Source organism: Tachyglossus aculeatus, chromosome 3 (genome assembly GCF_015852505.1).
Source record: "Tachyglossus aculeatus isolate mTacAcu1 chromosome 3, mTacAcu1.pri, whole genome shotgun sequence".
Taxonomy (NCBI): domain Eukaryota; kingdom Metazoa; phylum Chordata; class Mammalia; order Monotremata; family Tachyglossidae; genus Tachyglossus; species Tachyglossus aculeatus.
Genome location: NC_052068.1, coordinates 108468105 through 108487601, shown reverse-complemented (window position 1 = coordinate 108487601; position 19497 = coordinate 108468105). Strand labels below are relative to the sequence as shown.

At 41.8% G+C, this 19497-nt stretch overlaps 1 pseudogene; it reads right to left on the bottom strand.

The window, feature by feature from the left end:
• Positions 1 to 548: 548 nt before the first annotated feature.
• Positions 549 to 18417, bottom strand: LOC119925392 (annotated as a pseudogene).
• Between the last annotated feature and the right edge of the window lie 1080 nt (positions 18418 to 19497).

Sequence of the window (19497 nt, the reverse complement as noted above, 5' to 3'; positions counted from 1 at the left end):
AGGTCTATAGCACACATGGGGCCATTCGGGCCACATAGTTTCCCGTCCAAAGTGGCGCTGCCCTGGCGTAAGGTACAAGTCAGACAAGGTTAAAATATTTAAAACGTATGTAGCCTTGTATAACCGTTCCTGGGGAGTCATTCCCATGGGATTCCCCCTCTTTTGTTTAAACAACAAAGCTTTAAGCGTGTGGTGCATCCGTTACACAATGGCTTGCCTGGTAGGGGAATAAGGGATACCAGTGATATGGTGCACCCCCCAATCTTGGAGAAAGAGTTGTACCCTACGAGAGACATAGGCGGGACCATTATCAGTTCTAACAGTAACTGGGACCCCCATGACAGCGGAAGAGTGCAACCAATGTCGAACCACTTCACGAGCCTTTTCACCTGCATGGGTGGTGGCCATAACAAGATGCGAGAAGGAATCAAAAGTAACATGAACATAGCGCAGAACCAAATTCGGCCACATGAGTGACATCGGATTGTCAATTGATACAATAACAACCGCTGAGCCACCTCCGAATCAATCTGATGCTGTATGGCAGTTTAGAGCCTATCCAGAAAAGTAACATAAGGCTCCTGAGCACCCTGACGGATGGCAGCAAAAGAGGTCTCCTGCCGACCTGCATCAGGGACTTGTTTTAACGCTTTCATGGGTAAGGAGGCAGCCTGGGTAAAGGCCACCCGATTTAATTGAAGCTGTGCTTGGGGTTTGGCAAACTGCCCTTGCCCTACTAACTCATCCACCCCAAAATTAATATTGTTAGCAATATTATCCATAACTTGCAGGGTAACAGCTTCCCGATACTCAGAGTCCCACACAGAGTACTGTGCCATGCTAAGTAACAAACGCAGCAAGGTTCGCCAATCATGGGGTGTCATCACATACGATTCAGATACAGCCACCACGAGATTCATTGTGTAGAACGACTGTAACCCATAATTGCGAACACTTTTCCATAACTCCTTAATCAACTCATAAGGGAGAGTCATACTGAGCCAGCTGCCCAGTACGACACACCACCGGCATCGCTTGCAGTAGCTGCACGTCCCCTCGGCGCAATGCCTCCTGCCAGCAGCCCGAAAGGGCTCCGGCATAGGCAGGCTGTGCTGCAGCAGGCACACCATATACATATGGCGGCACAGCAGACAAAGGGGGAGCAAGGCGGGGAGGGTGAGCGATCGACGAACGGGATACCTCCTGCAGGCGCTGGGTCTGCAAAAGGTCCTTTGTTGTGGGTGCAGCAGCAGCCGTCATTGTAAGAGGGGCCAAAGGCGGGTATAAATCAGATCCCTCCTTCGGGTCTGCAGTCCCAGAGTCAGAAGGATCGCCAGAGTCATTATGATCCTGGTCCCGATACAAGTCCTCGGGATCCGGAACAGCAGCGTACAACGGCTCCAATTCTTCTGTTGGTGATAAAACTTCAAAGGACAGGGGGTCCTCCTGATCACTCCCTACCCCCAAGTCGCGCGCCACCAGCGCCCCCTGCAACACCCTTTCAGCGGGATGCAGCACCCGCAGTGCTGTAAAAACAGTTCTCCATGTAATCAATACCCCTTTGGGTAGGGGCTGGGACAAGCTTTCATGAGTCTGTAGCTCCTGGCCCACCTTTTGCCATAAGGTAAGATCATAATAACCACCTTCAGGGAACCATGTATAATGATCCCGAATCCATACTAATAACTGGACCAACTGCACAGATGGCACCTTGAACCCCTGCTCCTTCAAAATACGCTGTAATATTTAGAGCTGTAATTTTTGCTCTCTCGTGGCTGATTGCCCCATGCTGTCAATACTTCTGTGGCTGCTCACCTGTCTGTCCTGCGAACGGTGATGTCCTAACGTCTCCGGCTGGAGCTTTTATGAACTCACATCCTCCGTCCAGCCGCGGGTACACCACCAGATTGTAAGTTCAGATTTCGAGTCCCGATTCGGGCGCCATTTGTGGTGTATGATGGCACGGACTCCAGCTAGGGTAAGCACGAAATCGTTTATTGGGTTAAGCAGCAAGACTTTTATATCTTTCAGTCACATTTTGTATTTTTCCATGTTCCAGTGTTTATACCTAACACAGCAATTCTGTAACCTTCAAAGCCAGTAACAAGCAAAACTCATCTATGCAAGGCCGTAGGGCTGATAACAAGTAACTCTTGCCTATACAAGGCTGTGATAACAGAGACCAGCCTTTTGGCCACGGCTCTCCTCTCGGTTCCTTGTTTACTTGGCCCTGCTGTTCCCCACAATCTTCTACCTACCCCAGCACTAAACGTGATGCTTTGACACACACTAAATGCTTGAAAAAAATATTATTATGTCTCTTTCTTTCTGTTTCTCTTTCTCATTCATACACACACACACAAATTCACATTAACATATGCTGAAAGTTTTAACAAGTGTTTACTCCTCCATGCAAGCAGTAACAAGGCTTAACACAAGTCAAACATAATGAAATTCTGTAATTAGTTGCAGCAGCTTAGCTGTTTAAATTAACCAGAGGAGACTTAATTTATCCTGGGAAACTGGGAAATGAAGAGAAGCACGGAGCTAATATGAACACCTTTCTTCGAAAAATAAATTATGAATCATAATCATTAATATTGCATCTCCAGAGCTGAACCAAACAGTATTACTATAATTGCTTCCTCTTGGTGAAGTCTAGAAAGGCCTTAAGGATTTGAGTCCCCAAAGTACAGATGCCACTATAAACTGTCTCTACCAACGCCTTTCCTTGAGACAGCTCTGAGATATTTTCTTCTTTCACAGGTAGGTCTAGCAATCCTACACATTTGTACATCTAGATCCATTTTTCCATTTTCTTTTTCGGTGCTAATTTGGAATAAGGCAGAAATGGTAGAATTGGAGACCTGATAAAACTGTCAATTGGGTGTGGATAGAAACATGTTTTCATCTACTTAATCAGATTCCCAAGGAAGAGATTGAAGTTATGTTAAAGCAAATCTATTTATTTTAGCTATTTGTTATGCTCTTTACAAGGAAACATGAATTGCATTCAGAGGAATCGTCTGCTCATAGCAATCCCAAAGAAATTCTATTAAATGAAATGCTTTCAGGTGGGGAAAAAATAAATATCACTATTAGTAAGTATTTCTACATAATCCTGCATCTCTGGCAATAGATGGCCAACAATTTCCAAAACATGAGTATGCTTCAGAACATGAGTACCAATTCTGTTATATTGTATTCTCCCAAGTGCTTAGTCCAATGCTCTATGCACAATGGTCATACTCTGCCATTGAGTTTCTGCAGGATCTTGAGTCACTTAATATCAGCTACTTGTCCCAATTATTCCACTATCATATGCCTCCAACCTTCAAAATTGAGCTGACCACAGAATTATCAACCTAACTGGGCTGCCTGTCCTGGCTGTGTCTCTGACTCTGCACTGAGAGAGCAGTGGAGATGTGGAGAAAGGCAACATTAATTTTCAGAAACACTTGTAGGGAACCAAGATTACATATGAGCACCAAGTGCTCTGTACAGTGCTCTGTACACAGTAAGTCCTCTATAAATGCCACTGATTGATTGTGGATGCTTGGAGTTTGTTTTGAACATTTCCCAGAAGCACTTGATGTGGGAAGAAATCCAGACCACCAATTAGAACTTTAGATGTACCATGAAGAAAACATGGATTTTTTATATTTCCCCTGGTAATTCTCCTTAGATATTCCACACATCATAATTTGTAAACCAGCATCTTTCTACTCCACACAGTTTGGGGAATGTATTCTCCCTTTTCATATTTTGGTCTGTGAACTTATTCCTCAATGGAATTAGGTCATTCTTTCTCCTCCTGAACAGGGATGAGAATAGGGCTCACTATGCCTGTTTGGAATCAATTCATCTGTATGTGGCATTGCTGTAAACCTTATGGATCTGTTTCAAAAATTTATATTGTACAGCGGTGAAGGACAGCTTTGAGGTTGAACTGCTATTGCATATATTTAATCCTTTGTGATTCCATTGTCCCTTAGATTTCCCAATTCACTGGCAAATACAATCCACTACAGCTTTTGAGATAATCATCATCTTGCTATTCTACCAGGTTTTATTTTATTTTAGTTGATTGAGATTCCTGGAAATAGCAGTTGCTCTCCTGAGTCATCTTTGAATTGAGGTCGTGCCACGTTACCTCCAAGAGGCCCTCCCCAACTAACCCAATCAATCACTCAATCATTTGCATTTATTGAGCACTTCCCCCAATATTCCATCACCGGGCTCCAATTATATAAAAGCCCTGCCACATTTTAAAACCATATCACCCACCCCCTTTTCAAACTCTGAGCACTCAAATGCTACTTAAATTCCTAAAATGAAACTGAAGGACTTACTGCTGACTCCTCAGAATTTTGGAACATCCTTGTTCCTGTGAACCTGTCTCCATATGAGAGCCTGGCTTTCAATTCCATGGTCTGGGAATCTGGTTCATTCTGTATTCTCTCACCTTCAGACCATCCTAGACTCATGGAGCTCTCTCCATCCCTTCCCAGAGATACTAGTACAATTCCAGTCTCCTCAAGCCCTTTTGGTTCCTTTTATTCATCCTGTCCTCGGCCCCACAGCACTTATGGACATGTCCCTAATTTATTTATTTATACCAATGTCTGTCTCCCCCTTTAAGCTGCAAGCTCACTGTGGGCAGGGAATGTGTATGTTATATTGTTAAATTGTACTCTCCCAAGTGCTTAGTACAGTGATCTGCACATAGGTAAATGCTCAATAAATATGATTGATTCCCCCTCTTATTTGTTGCTTGTTTTTTCTGATATCAGTGGAGAAGTAACACAGCCTAGTGAATAGTGCACATGCCTGGGAGACAGAGGACGTGGGTTTTAATCCCGGTTCAGCCGCTTCTCTGCTGTTTGACCTTGGACAAGTCACTTCACTTCTCTTTGCCTCCATTAATTTAACTGTAAAATGGGGATTAAGACTGAGCCCCATGTGGGACATGCACTATGACCAACCTGATCAACTTGTTTATACCCAAGCGCTTAGTACAGTGCTTGGCACATAGTAACTGTGCAACAAAAATCATTTGAAAAGTATCAAAGTGGACACTAGGCTTTCTCTCCCTTTTTGGGATGGGAATTGTACCGTTGCTCAATTGTACTTTCCAAGCACTTAGTATAGTGCTCTGCACATAGTAAGCACCAAATAAATATGATTGAATGAAACAGAAGCACCCCTTTTCACTCATGAGTCATAGCTTTGCCCATTCAGATTTCACCCTAGGGACTTTTCATAATGAGCATTGTTAATTTCTGCTCTTTCTTCTTTAAGGGAAAATTTCAGGGATCAGTTCAGAAACAGATATAAATGCTTCTGTACTGTTCTAACTGGGAAGCCATTGTGACAATGCCTTCTTTAACAAGGATGTTCTGAAATTCTGATGAGTTGGCAATAAGTCCTTCTTTTTCAGATTACCTAATTTAGAAATTTAAGTAGCATTTGAGTGAATGGAGTTTGAAGAGAGGGTGGGTGGTATAGGTCTAAAATGTGGCAGTGCTTTTGTGTAATTGGAATCTAGAACAAAAAAAGATTGCCTGGCTGCAGTTAACAATATTTTTCATTTTTTCCCTTTTTGTCACATTTATCAGCCTGGAATGTGAATCAAGATTTAGAATATCAGCAATTCCAGAATAACACCTAGAATCTCCTTTTAACATTTCAATTCACAAAGGATGCCCCCTACCTACTAGGCTAAGTGTTCAGTTTAGAGACAAGAAGTATACATGAATTCTGCAAAAGCACATGATGATTTCATATAAAATTATCTTTAAAAATTAGTGAAGACATTTCTTATGACATATGATGATAATCGTCAAGGATAGGTATAATATATAGTTACAAGAAGGAAATCTTAGCTATATTGACAGCCTAGTTGCATCCTCTGAAAAATTCAAAGGATTCTTGAGTGTTTCCCCTTCCCTGTCTTTTTCTGTCTCTGATTTTTTTGTGATATTTGTTAAGCACTTACTATGCACAAGGCACTTTACTAAGCACTGGAGTAGATGCAAGATAATCAGGTTGGATACAGTCCCTGTCTTACATGGGGCTCAAAGTCTAACTCCCCATTTTAAAAATGAGGTAACTGAGGCACAGAGAAGTTAAGCAACCTGCCAAGGTCATACAGCAGACAAGTGGCTGAGCCAGGATTAGAACCCAGTTCCTTCTGACTCCAAATGCTTAATCCACTAGGTAATACTCCTTCTACTGATTGTCCTTTTTCTTTCCCCAATATTATATGGTATTTCTTCAATCTCTCTTTTGTTTCTCCCTTTTTAAATTCTCATATCTTGATTACTTTGCTGTCCTATTTCTTTCATCATCTTTCATCTTCCACATTTTTCTTCCATTTATCTCCACTTCCTCCATTTCTCTTTTAGCCCTGACATCCTCTCTGGCATTCAGAAGACAGCAACATCTGCTCCTCATACTCCCATGCCCGGTTACACACACACACACACACACACACACACACACACACACACACACACACACACACACACACACACACACACACACACACACAGCATTCCCATACTCACAATCCCTCCAACTTCCCTTGTGATGGGTCTTTTGAAGGCAGAGGCGAGGGCATTCTTGCATTTTGGATTGAGCATCTGAAGCAAAATTAGCAACATGGGGCATGGCTAACATACTATGACCAGGCTAACAGGATTCTTCAAAACATCCCAGTTCCCCATCCTCCCTTGGCCTGACCTGCTGGAGGAACCAGCCTGGCCAGTTGCACTGCTATCCTTCTCATGCCTCCTATCTTGGAATTTCCATGGCTCACTGCTGCCTCCTTCATCAAAGTCTATCTCTCCAGAAGCCCCAGATTCTTATCCTGACCTCCTCCTTACCTGTTGTTTCAGACTTTAAAAATTACCCCCATCCTCTGGTCAGAACATAACCTTGTAGTAAATATAGAAAACCTGGAACTAGAAGGTGAGGGTCTTAAGTCAAGGCACGATCCATAAAGTAGAAACACTGGGTTAGGCAACTGATAGACTGCAGACTCACTTAGAAAATGATCATCCAATTGCTTGTTCACATGCTCCTACAGGAGCTCCCAAAATGTTTTTTTTTTTTTAACAAGGCTGGATTTTTACTAGGTAGTTTTGTAATTGAGTTCTTCAAAGCGCTTAGGAGTTATCAAGAAAATATTCATTGAGTCAATCAGTCAATCAATCAATCAATCAATCAATCGTATTTATTGAGCGCTTACTGTGTGCAGAGCACTGTACTAAGCGCTTGGGAAGTACAAGTTGGCAACATATAGAGACAGTCCCTACTCAACAGGGGACTCACCATCTAGAAGGGGGAGACAGAGAACAAAACCAAACATATTAACAAAATAAAATGAATAGAATAGATATGTACAAGTAAAATAAATAAATAGAGTAATAAATATGTACAAACATATATACATATATACAGGTGTTGTGGGGAAGGGAAGGAGGTAAGATGGGGGAATGGAGAGGGGTACGAGGGGGAGAGGAAGGAGGGGGCTCAGTCTGGGAAGGCCTGCTGGAGGAGGTGAGCTCTCAGTAGGGCCTTGAAGGGAGGAAGAGAGCTAGCTTGGCGGATGTTGGGAGGGAGGGCATTCCAGGCCAGGGGGATGACGTGGGCCGGGGATCGACGGCGGGACAGGCGAGAAAGAGGCACATGAGGAGATTAGCGGCAGAGGAGTGGAGGGTGCGGGCTGGGCTGTAGAAGGAGAGAAGGGAGGTGAGGTAGGAGAGGGCGAGGTGATGGAGAGCCTTGAAGCCAAGGGTGAGGAGTTTCTGCCTGATGCATAGGTTGATTGGTAGCCACTGGAGATTTTTGAGGAGGGGAGTAAAATGCCCAGAGCATTTCTGGACAAAGACAATCCGGGCAGCAGCGTGAAGTATGGATTGAAGTGGGGAGAGACACGAGGATGGGAGACTGGAGAGGAGGCTAATACAGTAGTTCAGACGGGATAGCATGTGAGCTTGAACGAACAGGGTATCAGTTTGGATGGAGAGGAAAGGGCAGATCTTGGCAATGTTGCAGAGCTGAGACCAGCAGATTTTGGTGATGGCTTGGATGTGAGGGGTGAATGAGAGAGCGGAATCGAGGATGACACCAAGGTTTCGGGCCAATCGTCAATCGTATTTATTGAACAATTACTGTGTGTCCCAAGCGCTTGAGAGTATTATACAACAATAAACAGGTATATTCCCTCCACACAGTGAGCTTACAGCAACTCCCTGCAATAGTTTACAAATAAAGAGCACAAGAATATGAGAACTGTCACACTGCTTCAGGTCAATGATCGGTCAAGCCTGATATTCTGTCTCCAAAAGTAGCAACGAAGCTCATAATAATAATAATGGAATTTATTAAGCACTTACTATGTGTAAAGCACTGTTCTAAATGCTGAGGGGATACACGGTGATCAGGTTGTCTCACGGGGGGCCCACAGTTTTCATCCCCATTTTACAGATGAGGTAACTGAGGCACAGAGAAGTTGTGACTTGCCCAAAATCACACAGCTGACAATTGATGGAGCCGGGATTTCCGGGATTTGCACCCACAACCTCTGACTCCAAAGATCATGCTCTTTCCACTTAGTCACGTTCATTTGGAGGAAATGTAATAAGATCGTACTTGCTCAGTGTTAGCTCTATCTTCTAGAGTTATATCGAAAAGTAGCATAGCCTAGTGAGTAGAGCACTGGCGTGAGAGTCATGAGGTCATGGGTTCTAATCCTGACTCAGTCACTTCTCTACTGTGTGACCATGGGCAAGTCACTTCACTTTTCTGGGCCTCAGTTACCTCATCTGTAAAATGGGGATTGAGACTGTGAGCCCCACGTGGGACAGGGACTGTGTCCAACCCGATTTGCTTATATCCATCCCAGCGCTTAGTACAGTGCCTGGAACATAGTTAAGTGCTTATCAAACACCATAATTGATTATTAGTATTATTATTCTATAGCCCTAAGAACCCAGGCCCTTCCATCTATATATGGATTTAACCTTTCTTGAATCTTCTATAATGCTTATCTTTTTCTCTAATAATCAATAATGAACCTACCATCTGTGACAGTATCCAATGGACAACATCGTGTTATGATTCTTTTCTTTTCCTGTTCTTTTACTTTCTTTGCTTGTGCTTGGTAGTATGTGATTGAATCCAGCCAGGTGCTACTATCACTACACATAATCACGATAGAATTTTTTCAAGGAGAGAAGCTGGGGCTTGAGTTTTAAGACCTTTAGATCTAAAGAAGTGAGAAGCAAGATGATTTAATGGATAGCTTGGCGAGGTTCTAATCCCAGCTCAGGCACTTGTCTGCTGTACGACCTTGGGCAGGTCACTTAAGTTTACTGCATCTCAGTTACCTCATCTGTAAAATGGAGATAAAGACTGTGAGCCCCATATGGGACTTCAGCTGTGACCAACCTGATTAAATTGTATCAACTCCAGCACTTAATACAATGCCTAGCACAAAGTAAGGATTTGACAAATGCCTTACAAGCAAAACAGAACAAAAAAGTGTCCTTTATTTCAAGAAAATACAAAGCTTCAAGTTGTGTAATTTCTTGTGGGAGAGAATGTTAGCCCTCTACCCTGGTCCTGAATTTTCTCTCCTCAACCCACCTATCCAATAAGAGAGTCTTAGGGTCTGTCTGGCTTCTCCTTATCTTGTATTCTGGTACACTATCTCTAATGAGAAATAGGAGCCCCATTAAAGCATCCCAAGGTATTTCAAGGTATTGGTAGGGGGATCATGAAAGGAATTCAAAACCATTTTTTTCATCTTCATTTTTAATTTATTTCTATTTACTTCAGTGAACGTCGACCCAAGCACTTATATCCTGCCTTGACTACTGCATCAACCTCCTGGCTGACCTCCCTGCTCCAGTCTTCTGAGGGAAGGAGTAAAGTGTTTTCCACCTGTGGATCCCACATGATGGGTGTCACTTTATTTTATGGGTCACTCTTCTGCAAAAATGTGAGACCTGTGAAGGATCATTCTATGGAGCAGTCCAAGAATATCTGTTTTCTATAAATTTGTGTGTCCAATGTTGAATCCTTTGAGCTACTGTCTGAGGAACAAAGATGTAAAAGCTGTCTTGAGGAAATAGATAAGTGAAAGGGCAATACTTCCATTTTACAATAAATTATAACCTTTAAACCCTGGTTCCTCTCTTTGGTCCCCAGGAGTACATGCAGCATCTCGCATAGGAATTTCACCCAAAGAAAAGAAATTGAGTTTCATGGATGACCTCCCTATAGGACACTAGGAGAGGAATATCTCCATCACACCCAGGAGCCACTAAACAATTCCCTCACTTTTCTCCCAGAAATCGGTAAGGGAGACAATTTTCCCAGTGCTTATGCTCCACATAGTCCTTCATTTGAACTTTAAATGCAGGGGGACCTGAAATACAAGTGCCCCAGAGGAATCTGGGAAGCAGTGTGGCCTAGTGTAAAGAGCACAGGTCTGGGAGTCAGAGGACCTGGTTTTTAATACCGACTCTGACACTTTGCTGTGTGACCTTAGTCTAGTCACTTTATTTCTCTGTATCTCAGTTGCCTTATCTTTAACATGGGGAATAAGACTGTTAGCCCCATGTGTGACGTGGACTGTGTTCAACCTGATCAGCTTATATCTACCCCAGCAGTTTGTTCAGTGCCTGCCACATACAAAGTGGTTAACAAGCACCATCAAAACAAATAAATGGCTGGTTTATTCAAGAATCATGAAAACGTAGCTTTCAATGATAATAATGATAACAATCATGGCATTTTTAAAGCACTTATTATGTTCCATACATTGTACTGAGCAGTGGGATAAATGCATCAGCACTGTCAGACTAACCATAAGTTTGGCTGAAAGCAAGTGACTTCATCTCCAAAGGAAGGGCAAGGTGGAAGCTGATCCATTATATTTTGAATTTGGGCCCTAGGAAATGCCATACTGGGCCACACCAATGGCCCCCCAGCCTTCCATTCTGCCTCTGTCCATGACCCATCACCCAAAAGTGTTTGGTAGACAGGGTGGCTGCCCTTCTTTTTTATTTTAATGGTTTTTGTTCAGCACTTACTTCGTGCCAGACTGTTCTAAGCCCTGGGGTAGATAGATTCAAGATAATCAGGTCAGACACAGTCCATGTTCCCCATTGGGCGTACAATCTTAAACCCCATTTTACAGATGTGGTAACTGAGGCACAGAGAAGTTAAGTGACTTGCCTAAGGGTCACACAGCAGGCATGTGGTGGAGCTGGGATGATAACCCAGGTCCTTCTGACTCCCAGGTCCGTGTTCTATGCAGTAGGCCATACTGCTTCTTGACATCCATCTTCGTGGTTAGGAATGTTCTTTGAATATCCTTAATTTTCCTTTTAATAACCTATCCTGTTTCTCTTCCCTGTGAATTTGCTAACAGCAGAGAGACTCCAAATAGCTAAGTGGGTTGACTTAGAAGTTTCACTATGAACTCTCCTAGGTAATGCATTTAGGAAAACAAATCCAAGCTTTAGAACAAAATCCTTAATAGTGAAATTTCTAGGGCAAACAATTTCAAAATCTATCCTCACTGGTTCTGTTTTAGATTTCTTTATTCATATTTGTTATCTTTTACTGGACTCCTCCAGTTGCTCCGATTTTAAAATGTTAGGGGTCTGGTCAAAACCAAATACTGTGGGCGGATCATACCCAAGTTGTGACAGTCAATACACCTACTAATACATCCCTGGAACAGACTGACTTGCCCAGTAATAGTACTGCATTACTGATCCAGAGTCAAATATGGTCATTTATGACAGTGAGTATTTTCATGTGATTCCTGTGCCTAGTCAAGGACATTTTACTTACATGCAATACTTTTACAACAGGAAAGAGGCCATTAGTACATGTCCTGTTTCTATGGGGCAGTGCTGAAAGCAGAAGACTAAGAAACACTAGAAGGTATCCATAATTGTGTGTTTGGATTAAATTAAAGCCCAATAGTGCAGATCTACTGCATATTTCATAAAATAAAAGTCATATCAATTAATCATCAATGACATTTATTGAGCATTACCTGTGTGCAGAGCACTGCATGATGTGCTTGGAAGAGTGCAATAAAACAGATTTGGTAGATGCTATCCCCACCACAATGATGTGATTCAACATAAGAGCACCCAATTCTATCATGAAATTTAAAAAGAAGTTTGTGTACAGTGGGAAGAACACAGGTTATCACACTAATTGTCACTCCAATCCCTCATTTCAAGATAGTTCGATTCTACAAATTAATATTTCTCAACAGAGGTGTTTCAAGGAGTAACACTTTGTTATTTTTTTCCCCTGGGTAAATTGAAGAAATCCTTCAGGGAGTTGGCCAATGAATTATAAACAAAGTATAAATCCTCCATTATGAAACATACCTCTGACCTTCGATGTCCCTGAGAAAACATCTTCCTTGCCCAGGTAGGTTTGCTAATTGCAAATATAGATTAATATTTCCATTTCTCTTCTCTAGTGTTGCTTTAGGGTGAGTTGCAGTGATAGAAAAAGAAGGAATGAGAGTAATGGAAGATGATATGACAAAGGGATGAGTATGTGAAGTTTTCATCTAGGCATTGTTCCTCCAACCTCTGTTGAAAACATGTGGCTGAAGAATAACTGTGGTGTGGTTGTAATCATGTCATATTAACAGAGACCATTATTATGATCATCTTCATGTTATCCTGAATAATTACGAATAAGAATGTAAAGATTCTATCCAATAACATCCACTCAACAAGTGCCTGCTCAAAAAGTTAGAAAGGATAGGCTCAAAACCCTACTCATATGTATTTCTAAAGCTTACCCATATGTATTTCTAAAGCTATAGATTTTTGCAAGACTTGAGAACTCCAGCAGGACTTTCATTTTTTTTGTCTTGAGATACTTGGAAACAATGCATTTCTTGCCAAATGTAGTATTTACTATAGGTGATTAAAAGATAAAAAATCTTGTTCTTATTCTTAATAAGTGGTTAGATGTCTGATTTCATAACCAGATAGCCGGGTTTTCAGCTGCTCTGGTATCGGTCTGATGTGGATATGCTACATGGGACCTGAGCCCTATATGGGACAACGACTGTGTCTGACCTGATTATCTTGTAGCTACTCCAGTTTCCAGTGTAATATGTGGCCCACATTAAGAACTCCAGGAACCATGAATTTATGACATGTCCTCAATATGAAATTGTCTTCTCTTCATGTCCATGAATATGTTTGGTCCACAAAAATTGAATCAGAATTGTATATATACCTATCTGATCATGGTATTGCTCTACCTCATTATATTAACTTAATTTTTTAAAACCTAATTAACCACAAAAAGCAGTTCTCCATCTCTAGGAGTTACTGTTTAAAAATATTCCAGAAAAAACACAGAATATATATTTTTTTACTCAAGGGAATGATGGAATTTAAATATACACACATTATCATTCAGTCCCCTAAATTGTGAGCCCCACCAGAGCAGGTCTAACCTGATAATCTTGTGTCCACCCTAGCACTTAACGTGACATGTGCATGACATGTAGTAAGTGTTTCATAAATTCAATTGTCATCATTATCACCTCCATAGCCTTTAATAGATTTTGTTGTTTCCTTGACATTTTATTAGCAATCTAATAGTCTTGTGAGACAAAGAGAAGAGAAGCAGTTAAGAGAGAAGTCTCATGAATGTGAGGACAAGAGAAGAAGCATCTGGATGGAACCCTTTGTGAGAAGGAAGAGAGAAGGGAGCTCAAAAAAGATATGAGGAAGGACAGGAGGCAGAGGGAGAACAGAAGTCATATAAATGGAGGCCACAAGCAGGAAAGAAGATAGTAAAGATTAGAAAGAGGGACAAGAACGTGGAAACAGATAATGTTCTTCTGTGTGTGAGAAAACATAGCACACTCCACAGATTACAGTCTTGGCCTGTCAGTTTTGGTCCTTCAGTCTCCACGGTTCTTTCCTCAAAAGGTCAGTGGAAGAAAAGTAAATCAAGGGGATTGTTGTAGTCTTTAGGTAACTCTAGGTCAATATCTTTGCACAGCAAATTGAATAGTCATCCTTTTGCATCTTGCTAGAACTCCTCTCAGCTTCCAGGTAAAGACATCATGAATGGTAAAAGCAAAATTCTTTGAGAAATTCCACTGCCTCACAGAAGCTGGGACTTTCAGAAATGGCATGCTTCATCCATTCTTTTTCTCCTCCACCCACTTAGGAATGAATTTGCTTCCCAGAAAATGAAGAGGCAGCTAGGAAGGCAACAGCTATAAAAGCCTGACTGCTCAGTACTGAATCTGACAGATCAGCCTTTGAGAGTCGCTTCTCTTCTTGAACTCTGGGTTGGTGAGGAAGGAGGGAGGTGAATAGAAGTCATGCTAAAATTCAGAATGGTGATAATCTTAGGTTTACCTATGATCAAGCCTTTTGGGAAAGGGATTCCTCTCATCTGAAATGCTAGTAGCTGTTAGGAACCTTTTCCTATACCCCTTAACCTTGAGCCCCATGTGGCCCAGGGACTGGGTTTGACCTGATTAACCTGTATCTACCCCAGTGTTTAGGACAGTGCTTGGCTATGTAAAGTGGTCTACACACAGAAAGAACTCACTAAATTTGATTTATGTGACACATAGTAAGTGTCAAACAAGTGCTTCGGGAAAAGAGAGTGTGGGAGTCAGAGGACCCGTTCTAATTCTGGCTCTTTCGTTTTCTTGCTGTGTGACCTCGTGTAAGCCACTTAATTTAGCCATGCCTATGTTTCTTCGTTTGTAAAATGAAGCATCAATGTATGTTCTTTTTTCCCTTAAACTGTTAATGTCACGTGGAACAAGGACTGTATCAGACCTGAGTATTTTGTATTTACCCGGAGGCTTAATATAGTGCTTTGCACATAGTCAGCTCCTAAGAAATATCACTACTGTTGTTATTATTATAAAATAGTCACCAGAACTGGAGAAAAAATATATCTCTAGTCTGGAAGCTCATTGTGTCCAGAGAATGTGTCTACTAACTCTTGAACTGTACTCTCCCAAATGCTTAGTACAGTACTCTTTACACATTAATAGCTCAATAAATGCTTGTCTTGTCTTATGCCTTTGAGTCATCTCAGAGCCATACCAGTAGCAATACCATGGACACATTTCTCACGGAACACCCCACCTCCATCTGCAATCGTTCTGGTAAATTATCCATAAATTTTTCTTGGTAAAAATATGGAAGTGGTTTACTATTTCTCCCTTCCATGCAGTAGTAATAATAATAATAATAATAATGGCATTTGTTAAGCACTTACTATTTGCAGAGCACTGTTCTAAGCGCTGAGGGGGATACAAGGTGTTCAGTTTGTCCCCCGTGGGGCTCATGGTCTTAATCCCCATTTCACAGATGAGGTAACTGAGGCTCAGAGAAGTTAACTGACTTGCCCAAGGTCACACAGCCGATATGTGCCCGAGTCGGGAATCGAACCCATGATCTCTGACTCCAAAGCCTGTGCTCTTTCCACTGAGCAACGCTCCTTCTCTAGTAAACTTGAGTCTCCACCCTTGAAGCTCTCCCATGCTGCTGCTGCCCAGCACAGGTGAGTTTTGACTTGTATGGGATTCCCTTTCACTCTCTAGCCACTACCCAAGCTAGGAATGGAATGGGTATGCCTCTGCTTGACTCCCCCTCCCATAGTAGAGACTGGTAGAGTACTGGAAACTCTCCAGGCATGAGCCTGAGAGAGGCAATAAATGCTACTGATTAATTAATTGATCTCCCCCTCCATTCAAGTCAAACTTCATTTTACTTTTCTCAATTTATAGGTTCTTTTAATGGAATTTTTAAAAGTGCTTACTATGTATCTAACACTGTTCTAAGCCCTGGGGTAGATACAGGCTAATCAGGTCAGACACAGTCCCTGTGGAAAGAGAACAGATATTAAATCCCCATTTTACAGTTGAGATAAGTGAGGCACAGAGAAGTGAGGTGACTTTCCAAGGTCATGCAGCAGACAAGTGGTGGAGCTGAGATTAGAACCCAAGTCCTCTGACTCCCAAGACCATGCTCTTTCAATTAGGTAATGTTACTTCTTTTCAACCTTAAATGATAGTTTGAGGGTCTAATAATCACTTCGTCTTTCTTTTGGGACTATGCTTTCCTTCCAGGTCATATAACAAATGGCTGAAATTGGAATATCTTATTGATAAATTAATTGCCTGACCATCAATATGAACCCAATCATCATCTTCAAGCCCATAACTGATAAAGGTGTTTGGCAATATATAAATTTTTTATTGGAAATTGTATGGAATAACTGACTTCAACTGCCTTTAAAAAATATTCTATGTACACAAAAGGGACTACAGTCCTGCCCCACTTTTAATAATTCCTTTGGGAACAGATTTTCAGACGTAGTTATGCATTGTGCAATTAACACATTTAATGATTTGCAAACTTTGACTATAAAATATTCCCCAAGTGACTATATTTACAGGGGAACACTAGTGAGTTGTCAAAGATGGTGTTACAGTCTGCAGCATTTGGAAAGGAGCCTTGGGAAATGATTTGGGTGTTGATAGGAATAAACATGAAAATAAGATCGGGTTCTAAAAAAAGAAAAAAAAATGTCACTAAGATACCTGATATGCAGAAAATAAGCCAGGGAACCTAATAGAAAGCAGCCTAACCACTTCTTATCAATTGACTTCCTTTGTTTTAGGAATATTTTTTTGTAGCAAACTCTTGAAAGAACTTGCGGCAGAGACTTGCCTACGTTTAAGTTGGTAATATAGTGAACAATAAAAAGAGAGGAGGGATGGTTAGAGAGGAGAGGGAGTAGAGGATATCTGAGAGGATGGAGCAGTTTCGGTGGGACAAATATTTGGTGGTATAAAGATGATTTTTGTGGCCTAATGATTCTCTTTTGGGGACTTAGGAAGATGCATTAACTATCAGGCTGATTACTGCATCAGCCTCTTCTCTGATCTCCCATCCTCTAGTCTCTTCCCACTTCATTCTATACTTCACTCTGCTACCCAGATTATCGTTATACAGAAACGCTTTGGGCATCTCACTCCCTACTCAAAAATCTCTAGTGGTTGTCTGTCAACCTACGAATCAAGCAAAAACACCTCACTCTCAGCTTCATGGCTCTCCATCACCTTGCCCCCTACTACCTCACCTCCATTCTCTCCTTCTACAGCCCAGCCCACACCCTCTGCTCCTCTGCCACTAACCTCCTCACTGTCCCTCATTCTCGCCTGTCCTGCCATCGACCCCCGGCCCACGTCCTTCCCCTTGCCTGGAATGCCCTCCCTCCACACACCCACCAAGCTAGCTCTCTTCCTCCCTTCAAAGCTCTACTGAGAGCTCACCTCCACCAGGAAGCATTCCCAGAATGAGCCCCTTTTTTCCTCTCCTCCCCATCCCCCGTCTGCCCTACCTCCTTCCCCTCCCCACAGCACTTGTATATATTTGTACAGATTTACTACTCTATTTTACTTGTACATATTTACTATTCTATTCATTTTGTTAATGATGTGCATATAGCTATAATTATATTTGTTCTGATGATGTTAATACCTGTCCACATGTTTTCTTTGTTGTCTGTCTCCCCCTTCTAGACTGTGAGGCCGTTGTTGGGTAGGGACCATCTCTATATGTTGCCGACTTGTACTTCCCAAGTGCTTAATACAGTGCTCTGCACATAGTAAGTGCTCAATAAATACGATTGATTGATTGATAGAGATGATGAAGATGTAGGAGACCAGAACAACGAGAAGGGAGAAAATCCAATTGAAAGTAGAATCCCCCAAAATGAAATATTCTATGACATGTGTGTCAGAACAGGACAACGCCAGGATGGGTAGACTATCACAGTAGAAATGGTGATGTTATCGCTGCAGAAGGGCAATAGAAACGTGAAGACTACCATGAATAGGGCGACAGCCAAGCTGTAGATATAGGGAATGGCAACTAAAAGAGTCCAAACTTTCTCTGACATGAGGAGCTTGTAGAGCAGAGGATTGCAGATGGCCACATAGCGGTCATAGGCCATCGCAGACAGGAGGGAAAGTTTGATAATGATAAAAGTAATGAAACAGCAGAGTTGCATGGCACAGAGGTAGAAGGAAATGGATTTACTCTCCTCCAGCAAATTGACCAGCACTTGGGGGCCCACAGTTGTGGAATAGCCAACATCAACCAAAGCCAAGTGGCCAAGGAAAAAGTACATAGGAGTTTGAAGTCGAGAATCAGTCCTAGTCAGGAAGATGAGGCCCAGGATCCCCACGACTGTGATACAATAGATAAGCAGAAACAAGACATAGAGAGGGATCTGCAACTCTGGAAGGTTTGCGAGCCCAATGAGAATGAACTCACTCAGTTGGGAATGATTTCCCTCAGTCATGATTCCCAGGCTGGGTATCTGTAGCTAGAGAAAAGAGAGCAGTCTAAATATTATCCTTCACGTTTTAGCTCACATTCATTCAGGAAGGAGAGGTAAAAGGCATTTCTTTAGAGCACCTTCAATTTAGATATATTTTTTCACCTTAAAGAAAAGTTATTCTAGTCTCCAGACTGTGAACTCATTGTGGACAGGGAATGTATCTGTTTGTTGTTGGATTGAACTCTCCCAAGTCCTTAGTACAGTGCTTTGCACTCAGTAAGTACTCAATAAATACGATTGAATTATTGAGTAGTCCTTCTTGGATCTTAGACAGTTTGAGGTTCCGCACCTTTTTATTTCACCTAGTTCTTTAGCAGGTTATGGTTAACATAAAACAAGTATAGAAAAAATTAATGAAGAGCTATCCCCACTCTGGTATATGATGCAGAAAAAATTAGGGGGCTGTGGTCAACCAGTATCAGTGGTAGCATTCATTGAGCACCCATTTGGTGTGGTTCACTGTATTAAGTGCTTGGGAAGTACATACTATCAAAGTGACATGTTTCCTGCCCACAAAAAAGCTTACATCCTACTGGGAGAAGCAAACATAAAAATGTAAAAATAAACACGGAATATTTTTTATAATTTTGCATGCCATTTAAATTTATTAATGAGAGCATTTCCTTTCTACTTTGATTAAGGCAGTTACTTTATATGCCTAATAGGTGGTCCTCAGAATAAACAGAAATTTCTTCGTGAAAAATGTCAACTCATCAGATAATCAAAACTGTAAGTCTTGACCTTGGTATCGAATAAATGCAGAGTTCATAACAGAATGAACATGCTTTTGTGAGTTCTTAGGTAAGAATTCCCCAATAAGCATAGATTCATCTCCCTTCTCATGTCTGACAATGACTCTCCCCCGCTTCAAAGCCTTATTGAAGGCACATCTTCTCCAAGAGGCCTTCCCTGACTAAGCCCTCCTTTCCTCTTCTCCCACTCCCTTCTGCATTACCCTTATTCCCTTTATTCATCCCCCTTCATAGCACCACAGCACTTATGTACATATCTGTAATTCTGTAATTGAGAAGCAGTGTGGTT